Genomic DNA, 24,794 nt, shown 5'->3' with positions numbered 1-24,794 from the left:
AGTCACCAAAAGACATGTACTGTGTGATCCCACTTTTGTAAGGTATCCAAAGTAGTCAGATTTCCAGAGACAGAAAGTAGAATCATGGTTTCCAGGGGCTAGGGTCGGGGAAGATGGTAATGGGGAGCTGTGGCTTAATGGATATAAGGTTTGTTTTGCAGAATGAGGAGTTTTGGAGGTGTGTTGCACAACAGTATAAATGTACTTAACTACTGGATTGTACACTTAAAAATGTTTAAGATGGTAATTTTTTTAAGGATTTTATTTATTTATTCTGAGAGACACAGAGGGAGAGGCAGAGACAGGCAGAGGGAGAAGCAGGCTCCATGTGGGGAGCCCGATGCGAGACTCATGACTTGAGCCAAAGGCAGAGGCTCAAACATGAGCCACCCAGGTGCCCCTCAGATGGTAAATATTGTGTTACTTTTTTTTTTTTTTTACCATAATTAAAAAGAAGAATAAAGAGAGATTTTTCTCTCTGCTGTCTCTGGCCAGCCTAGTGAGGAAAGAGCTGGCCCTTTGCAGAGCTTCTCCTGTGCTTCCACTTTTTCCAGGAAAGCCTCTAAACTGACCTGCTACCTTGGTACATGGCCATGTGAGAGCTTCCTTTCAGACAAGTTCTTTAAAGCAGGGGGTAAAATCTTCACCTCTTCATTCTCCCCGTGGCATCTAATGCAGGGCCTCACGTGTAAGGGCAGCCCGGTTAATGCTGACACACCGAACTGTCACTTCCCTCCATAAACTCTGAACTGTGGGCTGGAGGGTGATGGCAAGAGGGGAGAGGAAAAAGACAGGGCCCGGGTAGGAGTGGGGTTTTCACACATGCCTTTCGCCAGCTGCCTCCTACCCGTGGCTCAGCTCACACGCACTCACACTTGTGTTTTCCCGTGTGCACAGACAGTGCCGCTGTTGGAATGGGGAGAGACCTTGAGTGAAGGTTACACCTACAGAGATGGGTTTTTGGAATCCCCCAGATACTTTAGACTCAAAGTGTTTGGAAGGCATTAACCTGAACCACCTGGGACATGTACCCAATTTTCCTTTTCTTTGGAATGCCTAGAGTCGCAGATTCACTGCTGTCTCCAGGAACACAGGGCCATGTCTTACAACTCTTCTGCGGCGGAAGCTCCTCCTGACCTCTCACCTCCCTCCCTCCGGCCGCCCTGTCCACGTCTCCTCCGCTGACATCGAGAACATTCCCCAGCACCGGGCCCCTTGTAGGCACTCTGAAAAAGCCGCCCTCGACCAGAATAAAGATGGCCTATATTAGGTATCTGCAATGTTCCCTTTGCAGGGCGGTTCCTCTGCGAAATTAATTGTCTGGTTCTCTCGAAAAGCAATCTTTTCCCCCAGTTCATGTTCCGTTCTTGACCTAACATGGCCATGCTTGGCCTTTGGAATGGGATTTGCTTCTAGTGGGGAATTAAATTTCCATAGCAACGCTGGCAGCCACCTTCGGACGACTGTCCCCCAGCCCGAGTGCGGGCCGGTGCCACCGCCGGGTGGCTTGCTGGGTTCTCGGTGGAGTGTGTTTAGTCTCCTGTTCGTCAGGGAGGACCACAGCCACGGAGACTCAAGCTACCAAGGGGACCAGCAGAAAACAGGAAGGATCTGCCTGCTTTTTGTGCCCGGGGACCCTGGGCTCCTGAGGAAACACGGACTGTTTACTTTGTAGCCTCACAGCATTTTTTTTTTTTCAACTTTTTTTTTTCAACTGGAGCTTGGAGATTTTCATCTTATTTCTGAATCAACTGGGCTTTTTTCTCTAAAGCAGGAGAAAAGCCTGAATCCTAGCTTTGGAGATTTGTTTATTTGTTTACAGTTTATTCTTTACGGCTGTTTTTAAGTGAACCATAGGCAGTGTGAGGGTTTCTCCCCATTCCCTCTATGCCCCCAAAAGTACTACTCAGCTCCCCAGCAGTTTGTGGAATCACTTCCAGAATCACTAACACAGTGGTCAAGGCCTCAACCTGCTTCCCTGGTCTTAACTGCCTCCCCCCACCCTGGCCTTGAGTCCCTACCCTCCTGCCAACTGGAGATTAGCCTGTTAGAACACACTCAACACTTAATTCCCCTCTGTCCTGTACCTGTGAGCTTGCAAACAAATGCCTTTTCTCCCAACCCCCCTGTTGAATTTCTGGTTCCTTCTCTGAGCTGGGTCTTCTCAACCCACGTGTTGGGAGGGACTCATTCTCCTCAGCCCTGAGGACAGCCGGATGGGGCTGCTGCCACCTGAAGCCCTGCTGGCCAGTGCTCCCATCCATGGGGAGCGCCGTCCACTTGTCCTGGTGAGCCAGCCATTATCTGGGTGTGCCCAGTCGGGAAGAGATGGGAAGCATTGCTTGAAAGCCTAGCTCAGGGCTGCCTCCTCCGCAAAGCCTCTCCCTGACCATCCAGCCGGAAGTCCCCCTGCCTCCCTTGGATGCCACCCCCAGTCCTTCTGGAGTGTCTTCTGGTCTGCTTTGTATCATGGATATTTATTGCTTTTCTATAGGCATCTTTCCTGCTTCCCTCCCCCAAAGGATTGGAAGTTCTCTAAAAATTGTGTTCTCGTTTAGTTACACAGTGTCTAGAACTTGTCTCGTGCATACTTGGGACTCCTTAAATGTTGATTCGAAATCTAGAGCTTCGATCACCATAGGTTGCCCTTCAAGCTGACCCCTCCTTGATATGCAACTCCTGTCCCAGTGACTCTACCGCTGTGGAAAATACTTTGGAATTTCTTTCCTAGAATGACTTTCAAAGAAGGTTTATGAGCCAAAGAATAAAACTAGTCTCTTTTCTTTAGAATCAAACAACTTGTATTTAATTTTCATTTTGTTGTCATTGCTAGTCAACAAATATTTATTGAGCCTCAGGCACATAGTTGTTTTTTTTTTTTTTAATTTAATATAAACTACTTCTCTACCTTATTGGCAAGATTTGGCTCCAAACAAGTTTGGTCTTCTTCCAGAAATCGAATCTACCCTCAAAACATGAAAGGCTTACTGTCTTGGAGCAGATTCACAACAGTGAAAGCAAAGAATATAAAATTGCAAAGAAAAACCAAAACCAAACCAAAAAAAAAAAAAAAAACAAAACAGAATAGTGAGTGTCAACATCATTGGGATTGATGCAGAGCCTCTCAAGGTCCCACCTTACAAGGGACCACATTGACTTGGATTAACATGAACTCTGGAATGTTTGCTTAAAGGACGCAGTCTCTCTGGCTTATGTCACAGCTTGTACAGGAATATGTCATTCAGTGAACAACGAGTCAATACTGTGTGTGGTTAGATTATGGCATTTGAAGCAAGTGGATGCAGTTTATGTTTTTGCTGCGTTGCCAACCAGCTGAGCTACTTTGGGCAGTCATTTGACATTTCTGGTAGTTTACTCACCTTTATAATGGGATAGGTGGTGGTAGTGGTATCTACTTAATAGGGCTGTTGTAACAATGAGTCTTGGCTCTGGCATCCAGATATTCTGATTTTAAAGAAAATACGTATCAACATGTTGGATTATTATCCCCCCCAGAGAATAGAAGGGCTAGGGAATAAATTGCTGCCTTCACACTGTTAGAGACTTAGATTACAGACTGGTTTTATGATACTCTGATTCCCCTTTAGAAAACGTAGAAAACGGTAGAAGTCCTGACATTTTGGTTGCCGTAGAAATGATATGGGTAAGAACTCATGAAGGACTTCCTCTGAATATCGTTAGGAAGAGCAAAGGGCAAGTAAAGAAGACCAAGAAATCATTTATTAAGAAGCAGGATCTGGGGCACCTGGGTGGCTCAGTCAGTTAAGCGTCCGCCTTCGGCTCAAGTCATGATCTCAGGGTCCTGGGATAGAGCCCCCAAGACTGGGCTCCTTGCTCAGCGGGGGTCTACTTCTGCCTCTCCCTCTGTCCCTCCCCCTAGTTCTCTCTCTCTCTCTCTCTCTCAAATAAATAAATAAAATCTTAAAAAGAAAAAAAGAAGCAGGACCCTAGCTTGGCCAAGTGCATCAAAGTAACTCCTGACTTCTTTCAGCAGAGTAGTTATTTGGAAGACAGTTGGGACCTTTTTCCAAGCTGTGGTCTCTGCTTTATGTAAGCCAGCTGCTCTCCTTCAGACCTAGGGGATTAGGACCTGCTGAGCAGAGCTCAGCTTCTCCAGAAAGCCTTCCCAGATGATTGTGCCAATAGAAATGATGACTTCCTATGTGCTGGGAATTTCACACAAACCCATTTATCTAACTCAAAGAGGTAGGTACCATAACTGACCGTGGTCACATAGCTCTAGGAGTAGAGCCAGGGTTTGAACTACCTAAACATCCCAGCATCCACCTCACTCCTTGGCTCTACCTACTTAAAGAATTTGTAAATTTATTTAAATGAATGAATGACTTCTTTATCACATTTATTGTTTGCCCTCTTTCCACAGTGTTTAGGCTCCATGAGGTCAAGAATTTTTGTCTTTCTTATTAACTGCTGAATCCCTGGTACCTAGAACAGTGTAAGCACGCATCAGGGATGCTTACTTAATAGATATTTCTTGAATAAATGAACTTATTCATACATTTGTAACATATTGCTTTTTTTAAACCTCCCGGGCAGCCCCAGTGGTGCAGCGGCTTAGCACCGCCTGCAGCCCGGGGTGTGATCCTGGAGACCCGGGATTGAGTCTGGCGGTGGGTTCCCTGCATGGAGCCTGCTTCTCCTTCTGCCTGTGTCTCTGCCTCTCTCTCTCTCTGTGTGTGTCTCTCATGAATAAATAAATAAATAAAAATAATTTTAAAAAAAAATCCTCCCTTTTTTTCAAAGATTTTATTTATTTATTTGAGATAAAGAGTGAGAACATGAGCAGGGGGAGGGGCAGAGGGACAAACAGACTCCCCACTGAGCAGGGAGTCCCATGTGGGGCTCCATCCAGGAGTCTGGGATCGTGACCTGAGCTGAAGGCAGATGCCTCACCCACTGAGCCACCCAGGCACCCCTCACCACCACCACCACCCCCACCTTTTTAACCACATTGCTTTTTAGGAATTCTGATCTGTGTGTCCCTGGGCCTTCTGAGAGCCCTGCATCATACAGGTAGATTTCAATCAGTGTTATTAATCAATGTGCCAACTGAATTCCAGGGGAAGCATAGTCCCAGCCTAAAGCTTGTTTTCTGTGGGCACTTTTCTTCCTTAGAGGCGATCATAAGCCTCAGAAATCAACTTGTCTCAGAGTCGTCATGATTAATAAGGCCTGCAGACGTGATGTTCTGGTGTTTGTTTAACTCTTGTACTCTACTGTCTGCCCAATCCCTGTTGTTCAATGCATAGCTATTCAGTTATTCACTTACCATCCTGGTGCCTAAGTGGAGTTAGGTGGTTCTAGTCCAACCCCCTTGTATTACGGTGGCGGAAACCGAGGTATGAGATTGTCTACTTGCCCGTGGTCATGTAGCTGGCAGAGCCTGGCATCAAGTTCCGACCTGCCCTCCAGGGTGGTGTGCTTTTGCTGTCACCATATGCCCTGGGCAGGAATGCCTTGTAAGAACAGGGATGAAAACAGGTGTCACTGGTCTCAGGGATGTTGAGTTTGGGATGAAGGGATGACAGAGGCAACAAGCACCTCTCCTTGCTCCCCGCCACCACGGGGTCATTGGCAACCCCTTCAAATGATGGCATTTTCAGCAAATGGAAGGGAAGTAGGTCCTTCTCCTGCCCTCCCCCCACCCCCCATTGTAATTAGTTGTCAAAAAATTTTAGATGGAAGGGGGAACGCTCAGGTCCTGATGAGATGATACAGCAAAGATTTCATTTCATCTTGAATTTGACATTAAACTTTAATAGTCTCAAGGACAAGAAGCCAAGAGATATCAGATGTAATGAGATAAAGCAAAGTTTCTCTGACAGCAAATTTGATCACAAATGGGCTCCGAGATTGCTTCTTTGATATAAATGAAACATAATTCATCTTCCAGCGGCCCGAATGGGCTTTCAGGCTGGGGATGAGGCTGGCATCTCTCTTGCCTGGCTCTGACAAGTGGCAGCACAGGGAGGAGGTGGAGGGTTGGCTGGACCCAGCCTGGGCAGTCCAGCCAGCCTGTCTGGGAAGAGCTGGGGCAGGCAGCTGGTGGAGCAGGAGCCGGAGCGCGTCGGGTGGTTCCAGCTGGTGGCTGTACACACCCTCTGCTCCAAGCTGGGTTTTGACTTGAAGGAGGTTCTCCTCAGGCTCAGAATGGCAAAGAGGGTGTCAAGGACAGGATGCCCTTACACATCGGGGCCCTGTGGGAAACTGCTCTTTGATCATTTCCTGGTGTGGACATGAGAGGGGCACAGCAGTTTATTTTGTCTTTTTTTTTTAATATTTTTTTTGATTTATTTATGATAGGCACACAGTGAGAGAGAGAGAGAGAGGCAGAGACACAGGCAGAGGGAGAAGCAGGCTCCATGCACTGGGAGCCCGACGTGGGACTCGATCCCGGGTCTCCAGGATCGCGCCCTGGGCCAAAGGCAGGCGCTAAACTGCTGCACCACCCAGGGATCCCCAGCAGTTTATTTTGAACAACCCCATTCAACCTCTTCTGATGTATCTTCTTGAGACAGTTCCTTTCCACACTTCCTGTGGCTGCCCAAATTCAGAGAGGCTGGTGCTAGGTGGAGGTAGGGTGGAGGGCCAGGGTGGAGGGGCTGGGTGGAGGACTCCAATCTCCCAATCTTCAATAGCCACCTACTGGTTTTCTTAATCTTGCATAAATTACCATGTTAATGCCCACAGGGCCTGTTTCCCTACCTTTCAGCAAAGTTGTTGCCCTCAGCCTGTCTTCCACAGAGTACCCACAGATGCTGCTGGGTCAGCTGCTCAGGGCTGGGCAGGGCCACTGCCACAGTCTCCTACCTGGCCTGTCAGTCTCCAGACTTTGTCCCTTCTGATACTTCCCCCTCAGGTCACAAACCGGCAGATACTTTAGGATAGATGCCTTACTCTGATGCCCCAGGCCCTCCACAATCTGGTGGCCCTTGCCCTTGTGTGTGTCTCCAGCCAGTCCTCCATTGCCTGTCCAGAGCATCCCCATCATGGCCACAGCGGAGTCAAGCACTTTCCAAGCAAACCATAGTCTTGTCATGCTTTTGCTTTTGAAGTCCACTCAAGAAGCTCTTCCTCTGGTCAAAGAGTGCTCACCCTCCTTCAGTCCTGAGGTCACATCTTGTTCTTTCTTTTTTTCTTTTTTTTAAGATTTATTTTATTTATTTGAGAGAGAGAGAGAGAGACAACACATGTAATGCAGGGCAGAGGGAGAGAGAGAATCTCAAGCAGACTCTCTGCTGAGCATGGAGCTCAACAACATGGGACTAGATCTCATGACCCTGAGATCATGACCTGAGCCAAAATCAAGAGTCGGATGCTGAACTGACTGAGCCATGCAGGCACCTTCTGAGGTCACATCTTCCGAGAAACCTTCCCTTTCCAGGTCTGCTAGAAGACAGCTCCCCTTCTCTGGGCTTCTGGACCATTATAACTCAGGGTCTGTCTTCCCTGTCTTACTAATACTATTCCTACACATTTCTTTTTCTAGACTGAGAGCTCCTCAAGCCATGTTTCATTGATTTTTGTATATCCCTGGGTATATTATGGTGCCCAGCTTGGAGCAGGTACTCAGTGAGGGCACATTAGATGAAAGCAAATCCTGGCCTATATATCTTGGTGTTCAGAGACATGCAGGCTCAGTTTGGACAATAACCCTTCCCAGCACTTGAGAGGATCAGAACACTCTTATGCTTATCTGTCTTCCTCAAGTAGAACAAATACACCAAGTATAGTAGTTCAACCTAGATCACTTTGTCCAAATTCTCCTTGATTGAGAGTTTGGGATTGCAAAATTGAGACCAGACTGCAGGCAGCTCTGCATCTTCCCTTCTTTCCTAGACGCCCAGAGTGAGGGCTCAGGTTGAGGTGTCTATCTTTTTCAGCTGAAGACAGCGTGGACATGTGATGGGAAGGGAGTTCTCCTTGGAGTGGGCGTGGCGGCAGAAGAGAGCCAGGAAGCAAAGGCTGGTGCACTCATTCTGGGGGCAGGTGGCTTTGAGAACTCTGAGTCCAATCAGAAATATAGATATAGCCCAAATGTCCATAGACACATAAATGGATAAACAAATTGTGGTACCTCCAAACAATGGAATATTGCTCAGCCACAATAAGGAATGGACAACTGATACACATGCTATGTGATGAACCTCAAAAATACAATGCTAGCTGAAAGAGGCAGACCTAGAGGTCCTACATTGTACACTTTTATTTGTATAAGGTGTCCAGAGTAGTTAAATCTGTAGAGACAGAAAGTAGATTGGTGGTTGCCAGGAGCTGGGAGGAGGGAGTATAGGTATGGGGTTTCCTTTGTGGAGGATGAAAATGTTATGGAACCAGACAGAGGTAGTGGTTGCATAACACTGTGAATGTATTAAATTGTCTACTTTATATAAATTTCATCTCAATAAGAAAAAGTTAAAGATAAGCAAACACAAAAGGGAATGTAGGCTTCATTCTGGGGGATCTGGGGAACTTCTACTGGACATCTTTGCTGTCATCCTGAGTTGTCTTATGAAGCTGCCTGCGTATGTGTAGGTGTCTATCAGAGCTGTCACTCTGTGGAACTCCAGGGGACACCACTGACATGATGGTCCATGCACATGGAACATAGTGGGCCTGTGTCGCCCCTGGAGTGTCATAGGACCTCTGGCCAAAAGAGGGGGATGGCAGAGGCTCCAGGCCAGACTCCTTCATCCACATCTCCTGATTACATAGTCATGATATGATTTACTTCCCTCTCTGCAGCTGCCAACCAAAAGGCCTGACCGCTGATTAGCAGGAGCCAGTGGGTAGAAAGAGGGTTTGCTCCTCAGAGACTGATGTCTCCATCCTTGCCATCCTGCCTGTCTCCCCACACAGTGGTCATTGCCAACACTCTCGAGATATAGTGGCAAGGGAGGGGGGAAAAGACCCCAGGTGATGACAGAAGAGACCCAAAGTCATTATTTTAATGGAGTCATTGGCTGTGCTTCTGCATCTCCTTATCAATGTCATTAGAATTAATTTGATTGCATGCTCTCCCTCTTCTGTCTCTCTCTCTCTCTTTTCTCATCACAAATGACTTTCCTCATGGATATGTGACTCTTGGGCATGACAAGCCTCCTGCTGGGATCTTTGAGGCCATGATGGCAGTATGCAGGAGCTCCAACTCACTCAGGGCTGGTTGCAAAGGCCTCTCGCCCCTGGACACTGGCTTCTCTTGCTCTCGGGGCCCTGAGGTTGGAGAAGATCATAAAGTACTTTTAGCCTTCTGTCCTAAAGAAGTATGATGTCCAGTGTCCTCTTCTCATTCACCACAGCGCAATTTAGGGACAATAGCTCAAAGAATATTGTTTTGCTCCTTAATGCAGAATTCTTAAACCATGTGGATTTCTCTACCCTGGTAGTGGACTCCCCTCCCATCTACTCTGGGCCCTATAGACCAGAGGCTTGCAAAACAGTTTCATAAGGGCTGTGGGGTGACCTGATACGGTGGAGGGGCAGAGGTAGGCACCAGGGGGTTGGAGACCTTGGACACCCTACCAGTGGCCTGGCCTCAGAGGGAAGGATCTGAAGGTCAGGGGGAGGATGGCTCTTCATTGACAGATATTGTCTCCTGTGTGAGCCCCCAGTGGTCCTTATCACAGTGAGCGACTCTACCTCTCTGTTTTCTGCATGTGGAAGAATGCTTTGGAGAGAGCATTTTCTCTGCATTTCTAGAGAACTTGGGGTCATGCCTTAGAGAGATGACGGTGAGAATGAGACTATGTATGTGGCAGCATGGTGGCAAGAGATGACCTCGGGCAAGTCATGTTCCCTTTATGGCCTATATGGGTCTGCTTGGGCTGCTATAATAAAGTATCATGAGCTGGGTGGCTCAACACAAGAGAATTTCATGGTGATGGAGCCTTGAAGTCTGAAATCAAGATGTTACAGGGCCATGCTCCTTCTGAAACCTGTAGGAGAAGATCCTTCCTCACTTTGTCCAGCTAGCTCTTGGTAGCTCCAGACATGCCTTGGCTTGTGACAACATAGCTCCAGTCTTCATTGGACGTTCTCTGTCTCTTCCAACCTTCCCTCTGTGCTTGTCTGACTCTGTACCCACATACCTCCTGTTCATAAGGACATCTGTCTTGTCAAATCAGGGCCCCACCCTCATGCACTCATTTTAATGTGATCACCTCTGTAGAGACTTGATTTGAAGCCTGGGGGGCTAGAACCTCCACATGTCTTTTTGCTGAGGAAAAACCAAACCAAAAAACAAACCAACCAAAAACAAAACAACTCCTCACGCAGGCCTTGGTCCCTTTGCCTGCTCAGTGAAGGTGGGACCAGGGTCCCTCCATGAACCCCCTATGATCCCATCCCACTTGCCAGAAGCTTCCCCCTTTCCTTTTGCCACTGTAGATGAGTCCCCAAGCAGAGGAAAAGAAGGGCTTTGTACAGGGGCTGTCAAACTCTGAGAATCTCCTGGGGAGTGAGCTAACGGGGCATCGTTCTGGTCCCACTCCCAGAGATTCTACCCAGTGGGATTGGCTGGGATCCGAGGGTCTGCCCTTTTACATGTTCCCCAGGATTCGGATGCTGGTGGCCCTCAGACCTCAGTTTAAGAAATTCCATTCTTGGGAACCCTGGGTGGCACAGCGGTTTGGCGCCTGCCTTTGGCCCAGGGCACGATCCTGGAGACCCGGGATCGAATCCCACGTCGGGCTCCCGGTGCATGGAGCCTGTTTCTCCCTCTGCCTATGTCTCTGCCTCTCTCTCTCTCTCTCTGTGTGTGACTATCATAAATAAATAAATAATTAAAAAAAAAAAAAGAAATCCCATTCTTCACAACATCTGTGTATATCAAAACATCAAGTCACACACCTTACATAGATAGAATTGGAACTTGTTGATTATACCTTGGCCAAGATGGGCAAAGAAAAAACTACCATCATGCCTCTTGGTCCAGCCTCAGGCACTGTCCTTACCTAGGAGGTGGAACAGAGGTTCTGGAAGGGCGGGCTAGGGGAAGAACAATCTGAGCTCAGCCCTGACACCTTGGATGTGCTGCCTGGGGCCTTCATTACGGTGCCACCCAGAGAGACCGTGGCAAGGGGACGCTCCGCACCACACCTGCTCCCCCGGGTCTTCTCTCAGGCCCCAGCCAGAGAATCACGGCCTTGGGAACCAGGCAGAGGCCCATGGGACAGGCAGGCAGTTCCTGTCACCTCAGGGCCTGTGACAAACACCTCTCATTTTTGGTGGGAGGAATCAGCCACGTTTTGTGGTCCCAGATATCTTTCCTTAATTGGTGAGACGGGGCTGATTTATTTGTTAATTAACAGATGGAGACGCACGCAATAATGTGGTTTGCTTTATTTATACTTGACAGTGGTGGGTTTCTGGAGAAGCGCCTGGGGATAAGGGAACTGCTTGAAGTACCGGGTGTGAGGGGAAGATGAGTCATCCTGGGGGAAGATGCGTCATCCTGGACCGGGGACTCTACTGGCGAAGTCTCTTCCCCCAGGTGTGTCCCACTTTCCTCTTCTGACCAGGAAACCATTGTCACTGCCCCATGGCGTTGGCAAATGTGTTCGGTCAGGTGAAAACCAAAGGTATTACTTATTGAAAAGCTCAATTTTTCCACCTTTCTTTGGTTATTTCTTTATTCTCTCCTTCCACAGATACTGAAAGTTGAGGCACTGCGTGAGGAGCTGGGGAGCCGGCACAGCTCTGACTTTCAGAGTAGTTGGCCTCTTTTGTGCGGTTGGGTAAGCCCCAAAAGGGCTGCTTTGTTGACCCTCTTCCTTTGTAGGAAGCTTTGTAGCAGCTGGGCCCTGGGGCAAACCCGACCCTGTGGGCCACTTGACAGATGCCTCCTCTGTACTAGACAGTCCTTTTGGGGAGAGGGAGTATCCTCAGTACAGTTCCAGAATGAATGATCGCAAGGCTTTCCCCTCAAGCAGCTCACGTGGGGCTAGAGGCCTGGGGCTGCCCACGCTGAGCGTGTTTGCAGGCCTCCACCCTGGCATGCGGGCAATCCTGGACACGCCGCTCACCCGGGTCCAAGTCTTTTAATTCCAAAGGTGGGGACCAGGCTTCCAGGGCAAACTTTCCTTTGACCTACAGCTCTAACTCTCTTTAAAAGACCTTGGTCATGGGGCGCCTGGGTCTCTCAGTTGGTTAAGCATCTGCCTTCATCTTGGGTCATGATCCCGGGGTCCTGGGATGGAGCACCACATCCCAGGACCACCCACAATTGTGGGTGGCGGGGGGGGGGGTCCCTGATCAGCAGGGAGTCTGCTTCTCCCTCTCCCTCTGCTCTTCCCCCTGCTGTGTGCAAGCCCCCCCCTCTTTCTCTCTCTCTCTCTGTCAAATAAATAAATAAAATCTTTAAAATAAATAAATGAATGAAAGACCTTGATGAGACCATGGCCTCACCAAGCAACCTCTGGCCGAGTACCAGAAGTCAGCCATGTCTCTACATATTTTGTAATTCGCAGAGTTGAGAGGTGTTCCTATGACACCGTGCCTTAGCGTGTTTGACCCCAGTACCCTGGGAGGTAGGTACTATGCTCCCCTTCCTTTTACAAAGGAGAAAACAGAGGTGGGAAGAGGTAGAGGTCTCCCAGGGAGAGAGGGGTGGAGTGAGGCTTCAGTTCTGGGTGCTCTCCATCCCCTCTCATACCGTCCTTCCAAGATAAAGCTTTGTCCATGGCCAGATCCATTTGGGCACCCATTCCTAATATACCTTCTCTTTGTCTCCCTCTCTGCACACGCTCACACCTAGATGAGTATCAGGACGCAGCCTGGGCTAACACAGACATGCCGCCTGTGGGAGGCCAGATTGGCTCGGTACAGAGCTGTTTGTCTTTTCTGGTCTGCCTTGCTGTTCCCCCTTCTCTGTGGACTGAGGGCCATGTTAACATTTCAGATACGCCGAAAGAACAGGAGCCTCCAGAGAAACAGCAGTTGTGGGCAGGTGGCATAATGGCTATGAGCTCGGGCTCTGGAGCCAACCTATTTGTGTTCATAGTCCTGCTCTGCTGTGTGCCAGCCGTGGGAGCTCAGGCAACTTACTTGACCTCTTCGGGCCTCAGTTTCTCCCTGGGTTAAATGGGGAGAGCATAGTTCCCATCTCATATAGTTATCGTGGAAATTAAGTTAGGTGATGCCCGTCAGGCACCCATCACAGTCGCAGGCAGATAGCATGAACAAACCATGATAAGGACGATGGTGTGGATGAAGGAGGAGAAGTGGGGGGGAGGAGGAGAAGGAGGAACAGAAGGACAGGAAGAGGTCAGGCCTGTTTTGAAGAGCGCTGTGAATGTCCTCATTGCCAGCGTTGAGGAGAATATGCTCATCTCTCTGGCCCAGAAGACTGCCTGACAGCTATGGGGGAAGCATCCCTTAGCAGATGTGCAAGCGTAGGAGCAGCTTCAAAGTACCCCCTCATGGGGGTCAACCACGTGCTCACACACATGCCCACTCCCCCTTCACTCTGGGGAGCACCTTGACAGTGAGTCATGCAGAGTTGCAGTGCCAGCTTCCAGCTCCTTCTACTCAACTCTGCAGAGCCCTTTGCTGCAGTCAATGAAAACAGATGGTAGAAGTAATTAGGAAGCCAAACTGCTCTGCTAAGACCCCCAAGAAGGTAACTGTTTCTGCTGAACATTTGTAACAGCTACCATCGTGCCCCAATCGGGTGGCAGGTCCTCCACACAACAGTCAAAGTGACCCCATCAAAGGGTAAATCAGCCCTGTCCCCTGCTCCTCAAAAAGAATCCCCATTTCACTAAAAGAAGAAAAGAAAAAAGCCAAAGCCATGCTGTGTCCCATCAGGTCCTATGGGGTCTGACCTCCCATTTTCCCTTGGACCTCATCTCTAGCTACTCTTCCCTTCTCTCTTGCTGCTCCAGCCACACTGAATGAATGGCTTTGTGCAGCCAATGTACCAGGCACGCTCCAACCCCAGGGCCTTTGCACTGTCTGTTTCTCATGCCTGGAATGCTCTCCCCTAGATGTCCTCGCGGCTCACTCCGTCACTCCTCCTTTGAGTGTTTTCATCTCTTTAAGGATCACCCTGACATTTTGGAATCTAATATCACTTTCGAGTTGACGCTGTGGTCAATTAAACTATGCTGCCGCCTCCAGCCATCTTGCTACCATCATCCACCCACCTCTCCGACCTCTCCCCCTCTTGCTGTCTCTCTGGCACCCTCTAGCTTGTACCAAGCACCCTGATGGGCTTATGGATTCAGAGAAGAGATGACACAGAACTGAGTGATCATCGCCTTCAAGGGGTTCACAGCACAGCAAGGCAGACCTCTAAAGGGCTACATTCAGGTTTTCCAAGAAAGGAAACTGGTTACAAGCATGACTAAGCTGAAAAATTTGGGATGGTTTTCTTTGTGATCTGGCTTCTAGTGTTATTAATCTGTTCTCATGTTGTCTTGTGTACCACAAACTCTTCACAGAAATCTCTACATAGGAAGGCCGAAGTCTTAACATGACTATTTCATTGGGTGCCTAACACAATATTGGGGCCGTGAAAGCTCCTGATAGAAATGACAGGGGGTGGGGATGCTTGAAGCGGATGATCATTCTATTGCTGCTTTAGTTCAAGATCGCCTTGGCTGAAAATCACAAGGCAGGAAAATAAACAAATTGTTCTATTTATGTGCAATCCCAAAGGCTAAAGGTTAGGTTATCCTTTAAAGTCTTAATCAGTCAAGTGTCCACATAGGAGAATAATTGAACCTAGTTTCTTTCTTTTTTTTAAAAGATTTTATTTATTCATTCATGAGAGACACACAGAGAGAGGCAGAGACATAGGCAGGGAGAGAAGCTGGTTCCCTGCAAGGAGCCTGATGTGAGACTCAATCCCCAGACTGGGGATCATATCCTGAGCTGAAGGCAGATGCTCAACCACTGAGCCACCCAGGTGTCCCTGAATCTAGTTTCTTGGTAGGAGATGCAAGTTTTATGAAATTCTCTCCTACTAGTGAAATGTCAAACACGATTCCATGTGTAATTTTTATTTCCAGGAATAATAGTTAACTTATGTTGAGCATGAACACTGTGCCAGGCCTGCGTTAAGTGCCTCATCTATGTTATTTCATTTCATGATTACAACCCCCACCCCAATAGGTGGATGTTAAGAGTTCTTTACCTAGAAGGAAATAGACTTGGAGAGACCAGTTCTACACAGTTGTTCTGTGTAGCCCAGTGCCGGGAATATAGTGGGTGCTCAAACAATGTCAATGGACCCCTTCTTGGCTACTCTCCTCAATAATACGCTATGGTTGTAGAAACCTTGAACTTTCCCAGACACACCTGGAGTCCATTAGGATTTGCCACCCGTACCACCTCTGGGGTTAATGAGTTTTATAAGCTGACAACCAGCTGTGCCAAGCAGTAGTTCTCCCTTTCATTTGTTTTAAATTACCTATTTCAGGCTTCAAGTGGTGCCTCTGTGGGTCCAGCAATTTCAGAGTTGATGAGCACATTCATGTTCATCTTTGATAACCTTTAATCTTGTGGCCACTTATTGTGTACCTGCTATGTGCCAGGCCTTGTGCTGCTCTCTGTGGGCACTCAGAAGAAATCTTCCCTGACCTTAAGAAGCTCTCACTTAAAAGACTCTGATGGTTGGACTCCAGCATGTAGCTGTGAGGAAATGGACTTTGGAACCAAGTGAGCAGAGGCTACATCAGAGCACACAGGCTGTGCACTGCACAACTCCAGGTAGTGTCATCCACAACCGATACAATTATGCACTGTGGAGTTGTGCAGTGCACGACCTACACATCCATATGTGGTGAGCTTGTCGCTGCTGGGGGCGGGGTTGGGCAGGGAGGCAGGGTGGAGGGTGTCATGAGCAACTAACTAATATTTTCTTTAAAATTCCATTTCCTTATCTGTCATATGGTAATCCCACTACCTTCCTCACAAAGTTGCCTTGAGGATTAAAGGAGATCACACATGCTGAGTGAAGATTATAGTGTCTGGCACACAGGGGCTGCTGAGTAAATAGGAACCTCTATCGTGGTGTCTTTCCAGAGTCAAGAGTGTGCTTTGCTGTGGAGTGAGCTCTAAATGGGTCTGATCTTATCTGGGAAGGCTCAGGCCTAAAGTCCTACCTGAGAACAGGCACGTGCTTTATTGAGTCCTTGGCTCTAATCAATAGAAATAGTGCTCTCGACTGCAGCTGAAGGTTAGAAACCTCATCTGAGATCCTAGTGATGAAGCGGCTGCAGAGTCCTCCCCAACACTTTCCTGCAAAGCTTAGACAAAATGATAATAAAAATCACTATTATTACTGCTATCTTATAAGCATTTGACATTTTTGGTTTGCCAGAATCTTTGAACACCCTTCCTAGATATGGGCAGTTCACAGAAATTTTGGATGATTCTTCCTCGAGTAGAAGACTTGCACAGTCAGCCTCCCTTGCTGGTGGTCAAGTGTGTACTTGATCCCACCCCTACCAGATTTCCAAGGGTGTTACTCTGGAATTCTCCCTACAGTCTCCCCTCTCATCCACACCCCCACTCTTTGCTGCATTATTTTTCTTAGAATAAAACATACTATTACCTCTCTTACCTTGAAAAACAGTTGCCTTGACCCTTTGTCTCCCTTTAGCAAATCCCTCCAAAGAGTTGTCTATGCCTGTGCCTCCAATCTCTCTCCTCAAGTTTTCTCTTCAAGCCATCCCAATTAGGCTTCACTTCCCCTCTGAAGCTGTCCTTGTCAAGGTCACAAATGAGCTTGGAGTTGCTATATCTAATGGTCAATTCTTTGTGTTCATCAGATTTGGCTTGTTGCCAACATTTGATGGCACTAATGACTTTCTCCTTCCCTAAACATGTCCCCCATTTGCCTTTCAGGATATCACCTCTCCTGGTTCTCCTCCACTCCTCAAATGCTTTCTAACTCCCTGTCCTCTTAATGGTGGAATGTCCCAGAATGGAGTCCTTGTACCTCTTCTCTATCTGCCCTACGTGATTGGAGCCAGTGCCCCAGCTGTAGGTTTACAGCAGAAAAGATGACTCTCAAGTGCATGTGGCCAGTTCAGTCCTCATCCCTCAACTCCAGACTCCTGCCAAGTTGTTTATTCCACATCTCCACTTGGATGTCTGAAACTGAGCTGCTGACCCTACCCTCCAAACCTGCCATAACAAAGTACCACAAATGGAGTGGCTGAAGCAACAGAAATGTATCATCTCACCGTCCTGGAGGCTGGGAGTCTGACTCAAGGTGTTGTCAGGGCACTGATCCCTCTTAGGACTCAGGGAAGGATCTGGGCCATGTCTCTCTCCCTGCTTTGTCAGTTCCTTGGCTTGAGGCAATGTAACTTCATCCTTCTCTCCAACTGCAACCTGTGTGCATGTGAATCAGTGTCCACAATTTTCATTTTTATAAAGACATCAGTCTTATTAGATCCCACTCTAATCACCTGATCTTAACTTGACTACCTCTGCAGAGACCCTATTTCCAAAACAAGCCACATTCCCAGGTATCAGGGGTTAGGACTTCAACCTACCCCTTGTGAGGGTTATGGTTCACCCCAGAACACCTGCACCTCCTACTTTATTCCAGTTGGGTAAGCGGCAGTTCCCTTCTTCCATCTGCTCGGGTCGGAAACGCTGGAGTCATCAATGACTTGTCGCTTTCTTACACATTGACATCCAAATCCATCAGCATATCTACCTTCAGATATATTCAGAATCCAAATACATCTCATAATCTCCTCTGCTACCTTCTGGTTCAAGCCACCATGTTTTGTCATCTAGGTTAGTGGCACTAGCCTCCTAACTGGTCTCCCGTCTTCTGCTCCTGCCCTCCTCTAGTAGCCATAGTGACCCTTTGAAAATGTAAGATTATGTCACTGCTCTGCTGAAACCCTCCCATGTTCCATGTATCCTCCAGCACACAGAGTCAGAGTCAGTGGCCCACAAGGCCTTACATGGCCTACCACCCGCTTTACCTCTCTGGACTCATCTCTTACTTCTTTCTCCTCCCTCCCTCTGCCCATCCACTCTGGCCTCCTTGCTGGTTCAGTCACAGGGTCTTTGCATTTGCTGTTCCCACTGCTCAGAATGCTCTTTCTCTATAACTGCCTGGTTTGCTGCCCCCCTCCCCACCCACCCACATTCCTTTTAACCTTTGTCCAAATATCACTCACTCTGTGAGGTCTTCCTGACCAACCTATGTAAAATTACAGCTCTCTCACCCTCCTTAGGCCACCTCCTCAACTTTATTTTCTGTCTAATATTAAGCCTCATTTGATTAATTATGTATTTTGCTTGTTTTTGGTCAGTTTTCCCCCACTTGAATGCCTCCTGGGAAACAGGGATATTTATGTTGTTTTTTTTTTTTAAAGATTTTATTTATTTATTCATGAGAGAGGGGGGGTGGGCAGAGACACAGGCAGAGGGAGAAGCAGGCTCCATGCAGGGAACCTGATGTGGGACTGGATCCTGGCACTCCTGGATCACGCCTTGAGCTGAAGGCAGATGCTTGACTGCTGAACCACCCAGTGGTCCCTATTTATCTGTTTTTATCACTGTTGTATCCCCGGGGCCTAGAACAGGACTGGCACATAGTAGGTGATCAGGAAATATGTGTGCAAGGAACTGATTAATTGAATTAATAATTACATTATAATAATGGTAAATCAGCAGTGATTAGCAGCTGTCAGAGGATGGTTACCACTGATTGTATCCTTGGGGAGCCTGATGAAGTAGATCTTATCCTCGTGGTGCAGGTAGGGAAACTGAAGTTTCCTGGGATTACATGCTAGGTTCCGGGTCATGCTGCTGGTAACAAAGCAAGAACTTGACTTTGAATCAGACCATCTAGGGTTGAATGCTTACTCTGACTCTTTCTGTATGTGTGTCCCTAAGCATTTTATATCATCTCTTGAAGTCTCAGTTTCTTTTTCTTAAACTGGGGCCAAAAATTCTCATTTCATGGAGGTACGAAGAAAATTAAATGAGCTCATTCTTGGGAAATGACTGGTAAGTAGTAAGCACTTGATAAACGTTAGTTTTTATTGCTATTATTTTGCCCATTTGCTCCTGTGACTATTCCCCACTGATGAAGCAAGGAATAAAATTGTGGGCAAGGGATTCTCTTTCAACACCTTTATTTTCTTTTGGCATCTGCTCAGGGCCCAGCTCCCACATTCTCCTGAGATCTGGAAATTAAGAATTAAAAAAATAATAATAATAGCAGGTCCGGTGCAGCCTCTGCCTCAACAGCTGTATGCTCATGTGTTAGTGTTAGGGTGTATGCGGGTGGGTATGTTGCTTGTGCCTGTGTGTCTTTATTTTCCATTTACCTAGAAAATTGATAGATTTCCAATTTAGAGCAAGGGGGGACCGGGAGGGAGAAGGAAAATAGAGCTGCCCATCAAAATTAGCAGGGAAGTGGGTAAAGGTCATTTGATCACAGCTTGGCTGCGCTCAGAATTAACCTGCATAACAGAGACTTGTTGGGTTTGCAGCTCTTTAAGGAGCATATTAACACCGGGAGGGAGGCAAGGAGACACCCAGAGAGAAGGTCAATTTGTGGTTGCTCAGAGCAGCAGGGCTCCTGCACACAGTTGGCTGCAGAAGACAGCTCTGGGCCACTGGGGTGGGGAGCAGGGGAGGAAAGCCTGGCATGTGGAGGAGGCCCCGGAGCCCTCCCAGGGCTGCCTCTGAAGTCTGGCTGGGCCTGGGAGAGCCCTGGCATCCGAGCAGGAGCCGTGGCAGAAAGAATTAGGGAAGCGAGCGTGGCATCCAGTTGTGGTAGTTGCAGACTCATTAATTGTCTGTGGGGAGAGGAATGGCAGCATTTATATGATAAAGATGCTGGGAAATTAGAGGGAGCAGCAGTGCTGTTTACTGTTTTTATTTTATTTTTATTATCATTAAATTGCTTCAAGTCACCTGTAATTTTCCTAGGCTGTCACAATTACAAATCTTTGAGGATTACACGAGACACGCACATTCCGAAAGGTATAATTTAAACTTTCAGAGGTCTGAGGGCCTCAGCTCTTTTTCATTACCTCGCTGGCAGTTGGCCCTGATGGGCTGAATGCGGTAACGCAACCTCTCCCCACCAGCACAGGGTTCTGCTTCCAGCCCCTAAGCTTTGCGTTTTTACCAATAACTTGGGGGCCTGGTAAACCTTGAGGCAGCTGTGCCCTGCAGGGAAGAGGCATGACCTGAAGCCAGGGACCTAATTGCATATTCCTGCTTTGCTCCAGGATAGCTCTCTGCCCCTGGGTAAGAGGGTGGCTTACCCTCCCTCCCTGTGTCTCCGCATCTGTAACCTGAGGATACCGATATGTAACTTGCAGCATCATGGTTTGACTTAGACTACGATTCCTTTGTTCTGACACCAATTCTCCGACACCAACTGAGTTTCCTGCAATTCAATTTAATTTTGACACTACCCAGAGTTCCCGTCAGATCCCAACGTGAAGGCCAAGGTCCCCAACAAGACTGTCCTAACCTCAGATGCCTGCCACAAATGAGGTCCCTGTTCTACCCGCACTTTCGTCTGACATGGCTATGAATTCAGGGGTTCCCACAACATCCCTTCAGGTTTGATAATTTGTTAGAACTCACTGAAAGGACCATACTTATCACTACAGTTTTATTATAAAGGATAGAACTCAGGAATAGCCAAATGGTCTCAGAATGGCGGGGAGGCAGAGACCTTCCACGCTCTTTCCTTCTGGAATCAGGTCAGGTCACCCTCCCAGCACATCAATATGTTCACCAACTAGGAAGGTCCACTGAGCTTCAGTATCTGGAGGTTTCATGGTCTCATTATGTTGGCATGATTAAATCAACGGCCATGCAATGGAATTCAATCTCCAATCCCTCTGCCCTCCCCACAGGTTGTGGGGTAGAAGTGGGCTCACTATTAGCATAAACTCAGGTATGGCCCAAAGGAGCTCATTATGAATAACAAAAGACACTCCTATCGGGGAATTCCAAGGGTTTTTGAAGCTGTGCCAGAAACTAGGGACAAAGATCTTCCCCCCCCCCCCACTGTATCTCCAGTTGCCAAGTTAGAGTTTTCTTCAGAATCACCCCAGAGCATATTAAAAGTTCAGCCTCGGGATCCCTGGGTGGCGCAGCGGTTTGGCGCCTGCCTTTGGCCCAGGGCGCGATCCTGGAGACCCGGGATCGAATCCCACATCGGGCTCCCGGTGCATGGAGCCTGCTTCTCCCTCTGCCTGTGTCTCTGCCCCTCTCTCTCTCTCTGTGTGTGTGACTATCATAAATAAATCAAAATTAAAAAAAAATAATAAAAAAAAATAAAAGTTCAGCCTCTAAGGCCCTGGATCTCCAGGTAATTGATAATAATAGGTCTGGGCTGAGACCTACAAATTTGCATTTCTAATGTGCTCCCAGGTAATGTTGATGCTGGTGGTCTATGGATCATACTTGGAGAAATGCTGGTATGATAAAATATACGGTAATATGCATGAAATTGCTGAAAACTGTGACATTCATCACCAACATTCGGCATTATCCTGAGCACTGTCTCCCCATTTGAACGGATCTGATTGTTGAATGTGTTAAATGTAATTGTAATTAAATATCAGAGCTGAAGGAAGCCTAGAAGCCTTAGGGTGTCTAGTTCCCTGGAACTCCTGGAAAGTTTCTCAAGGATTGGGGAAAGTTGGAAGATGAGGTCAGAAGTGAAGATGTGCAGGCCTCATGGAGATTGAGAGTCAAGCCATTTGCAATGCTCCCTTAGTGATGCCTGCAGCAACCCCCTCCCCTCCCCTGCTCTTCCCTTGTGCTACAGTGATGGGGAACCCCATGCACTGCTCACATACTCTGAGGCTATGAAGTGCAGCCTGGCTCCGCTACATATCTGGAGCCTCAGCCACGGCCCCAAAACTTTCACGAACTTTCTTACTCAGCTTCTCCAATTGTAGTCTCCCAAAGAGCCACCTCGAGATTGATCCTGGACTGATCTTTAGGGGTAGACCAAGGACTTGGCATTTTTAAGAAGTTCCCAAGGACCCTGCAGCTGCCCCCATAGCAGCTGTCCTTGCCTCTAACTTGCTGGGGAGGCTGATACAAGCTCAGAAGGGCTGACTTTCTGAATGGTGGATAGTAGGCACTCAGTGATGATTATGGAAAGAATGAGAATATTGATGAATAAATTTGTTTTACCTTCTTCCCAGCTTAAAGTTCTTCTGTGTCTTTTGTCTTGCCACTCCTCCACTCCTTGTCTTGACCTAGGGCCCTGGGATGGCTTCTGGCCTCATACAGGATCTTACTCTACCAGTTTCTCTCTCCTGCATCTGCTGTGTCTTACTTTCCGCAGCTCTTTCCACATTACCAGGTCTCCCTAGCCCTTCTTCCAAGGTAACCTCCTGGTCTTTCTCTGCACCTCTGATCAACTTTTGCTACTTTCCCACTTGGATTCCTGGCATCTCCATTTCTTCCTTTCCTCCTGCCCTCCCTTGCCCTCATTTCTACATCCAATCTGTGATTCAGTCCTCTCTCTTTTACCTCTGATCTTTGTCTTGTCTTCATTTTTATCTTTCCCTTCCATGTTACACCCCATGTCAGGCCTTCATTTGCTCAAGTTGAATCCATTGCAATAGCTTCTACTCTCACGTCTGCCCTCCAAGTAATGCTAGACATTTGGCCTAATGAATCATTTTAAGTCTCAGCTCTTTTCATACCATTACCCTATTTGAAATGTGTTTCTGACTCTGCATTGTCAGCAGAATAAGATCCTCAATCTTTAGCATCACAAATTGACCCCTATTTATTTTTCCAGATTTATCATCGCTCCCTTAAACTTCCAGTCTTCCCAAAATTCTAGGTCCCTATGCTCTTGGAACTAAACACTTGCTGCATTCTCTTGCCTCCTCATCCTTATCTTTGCTCTTTTCTCAGCATCACTGCTTCCCCATCAATCTGTGCAACTCTTTCAACTACTTTGGCACCTGTTCTGGGAAACCTTCCATCATCCCCAGACGTTTGGGCATGCCTGAAACCTCCATGGCCCACTGCTGGTCTCTTCTCTGCTTTGCTTTGTGGTTATGTATTTATGTGTCTTAACTTCTGAGATGATCGGCCTTCAAGGAACTGATCAATAGCAGCATGTTCAATGACAGGAACTGCTATAATTGGCTGAGCACCTACTATGCATAAGAGGTCCTTCACATACAATGACTTTAAAACTTACCACCATACTCCATTAGTTATTACCTCCGTTTTAGAGATATGACAACAGAGGCTTAGAGAGGTAAAGGCCAAAAAGCTGACAGGTGGTAGGTAGGGATGAGGTTCAAATCCAGACAGATTCTAAATCTACTCTCTCTACTCCGTCCTCAGCTCCCAAGACAAAGAGGAAACTTTAGAGCAACTACTATGTGCCAATGCTGATGGGAGTCCAACACTGAACAAGACAAACCCATGAAATAATATACACGAAAGTCACTAGCACAGTGTCTGGCACACAATAGATGCTCAATGTAAATCTCACTGAGGAATGGATAGACTCAATGTCGACTTCTGTGCTAGTGTTTGCTTGCTGAGTAACGGCTGAGTCTCCCCCCCTAGGGAGCTGTGGAGGGAACCCTTCGCCAAATGCAGTTCTGATGACCTTGGGCAAGTCTCATAGCCACTCCAGTCTCATTTCCCACAGTGAAACCAAAAAGCCAGATGATTTTTTTCTAAGGTCTTTCTAGCTCTAAAGAAGTAAGGGGTCAATGAGTGGTAAATAATAAAGCAAATAAAACCAGAAGTGATTATTTTCAAACTTTAGGTTTTTAAGTCCCATGACAATAGTTTATTATAGAGATAAACCTTGATCCTCCTGATAGGCTTATTGGTAGGATTTGTGGTAGCGAGCCTGAGCACCAGGACCACCAAATTTTTTGGATTTGCAATGTGGGGGACTAGCTACCAGCAGGGTCTGGTTGTACTGGATGAAGAGGTCTTTGATCTCCTTCTTAGAAGCTTCATCCATGTATTTTATTTTTATTTTTATTTTTTCATGTATTTTTTTAAAGATTTTATTTATTTATTCATGAGAGACAGAGAGGCAGAGACACAGACAGAGGGAGAAGCAGGCTCCCTGCAGGAAGCCTGATGTGGGACTCAATCCCAGGACTCCAGGATCACACCCTGAGCCAAGGCAGATGCTCAACCGCTGAGCCACCCAGGCATCCCTCATCCATGTATTTCTGATAACGGTCCACCAGGACTTTGGAGATGGATTGGCAGACTGCATAAATCTGGGCATGTGACCACCACTCTTCACAAGGACTCAGAAGTCCACCCAGGCAACTTGCTCCTTGCCCAGAAGCAGAACAGTTTCCAGTAGCTTCTATTGCTGTGTGTGTGGCTCCATCATCTTCAGGGGTTGCCTATTCACCTCGTTGAGGCTGTTGCCCTTTTCACAGTGCACCATGGTTGTGGCAGTCTTCTTGCATCAGAAGACCTGAGTGGACAGCAGAGGACCCATGGACACCATATCTGTGAATGCTGATTATTTTCATACTTTGATCCTTCCCTCACCAAGGGCATTTCTCTGTTGTTTTTGTTTTGAAGATTTTATTTATTTACTTGAGAGAGAGAGAGAGTGAAGGAGAGAGCACGACTAGGGGGAGGAGCAGAGGGAGAGGGAGATTCAGACACCCCTCTGAGCAGGGAGCCTGATGCAGGACTTGATCCCAGGACTCTGGGATCATGACCTGAGCAGAAGGCAGATGTTTAACTGACTGAGCTACCCAGGCACCCCCATTTCTCTGGTT

At 47.4% G+C, this 24,794-nt stretch overlaps 1 pseudogene; it reads right to left on the bottom strand.

Annotated features, from left to right (window-relative positions):
* Window positions 1–23,863: 23,863 nt before the first annotated feature.
* LOC129497593 (40S ribosomal protein S16-like) lies at window positions 23,864–24,514 on the bottom strand (annotated as a pseudogene).
* Window positions 24,515–24,794: the final 280 nt, after the last annotated feature.

Source organism: Nyctereutes procyonoides, unplaced genomic scaffold, assembly GCF_905146905.1.
Source record: "Nyctereutes procyonoides isolate TBG_1078 unplaced genomic scaffold, NYPRO_anot_genome, whole genome shotgun sequence".
Taxonomy (NCBI): Eukaryota; Metazoa; Chordata; class Mammalia; order Carnivora; family Canidae; genus Nyctereutes; species Nyctereutes procyonoides.
This window is presented reverse-complemented; position numbering and strand designations above follow the sequence as displayed.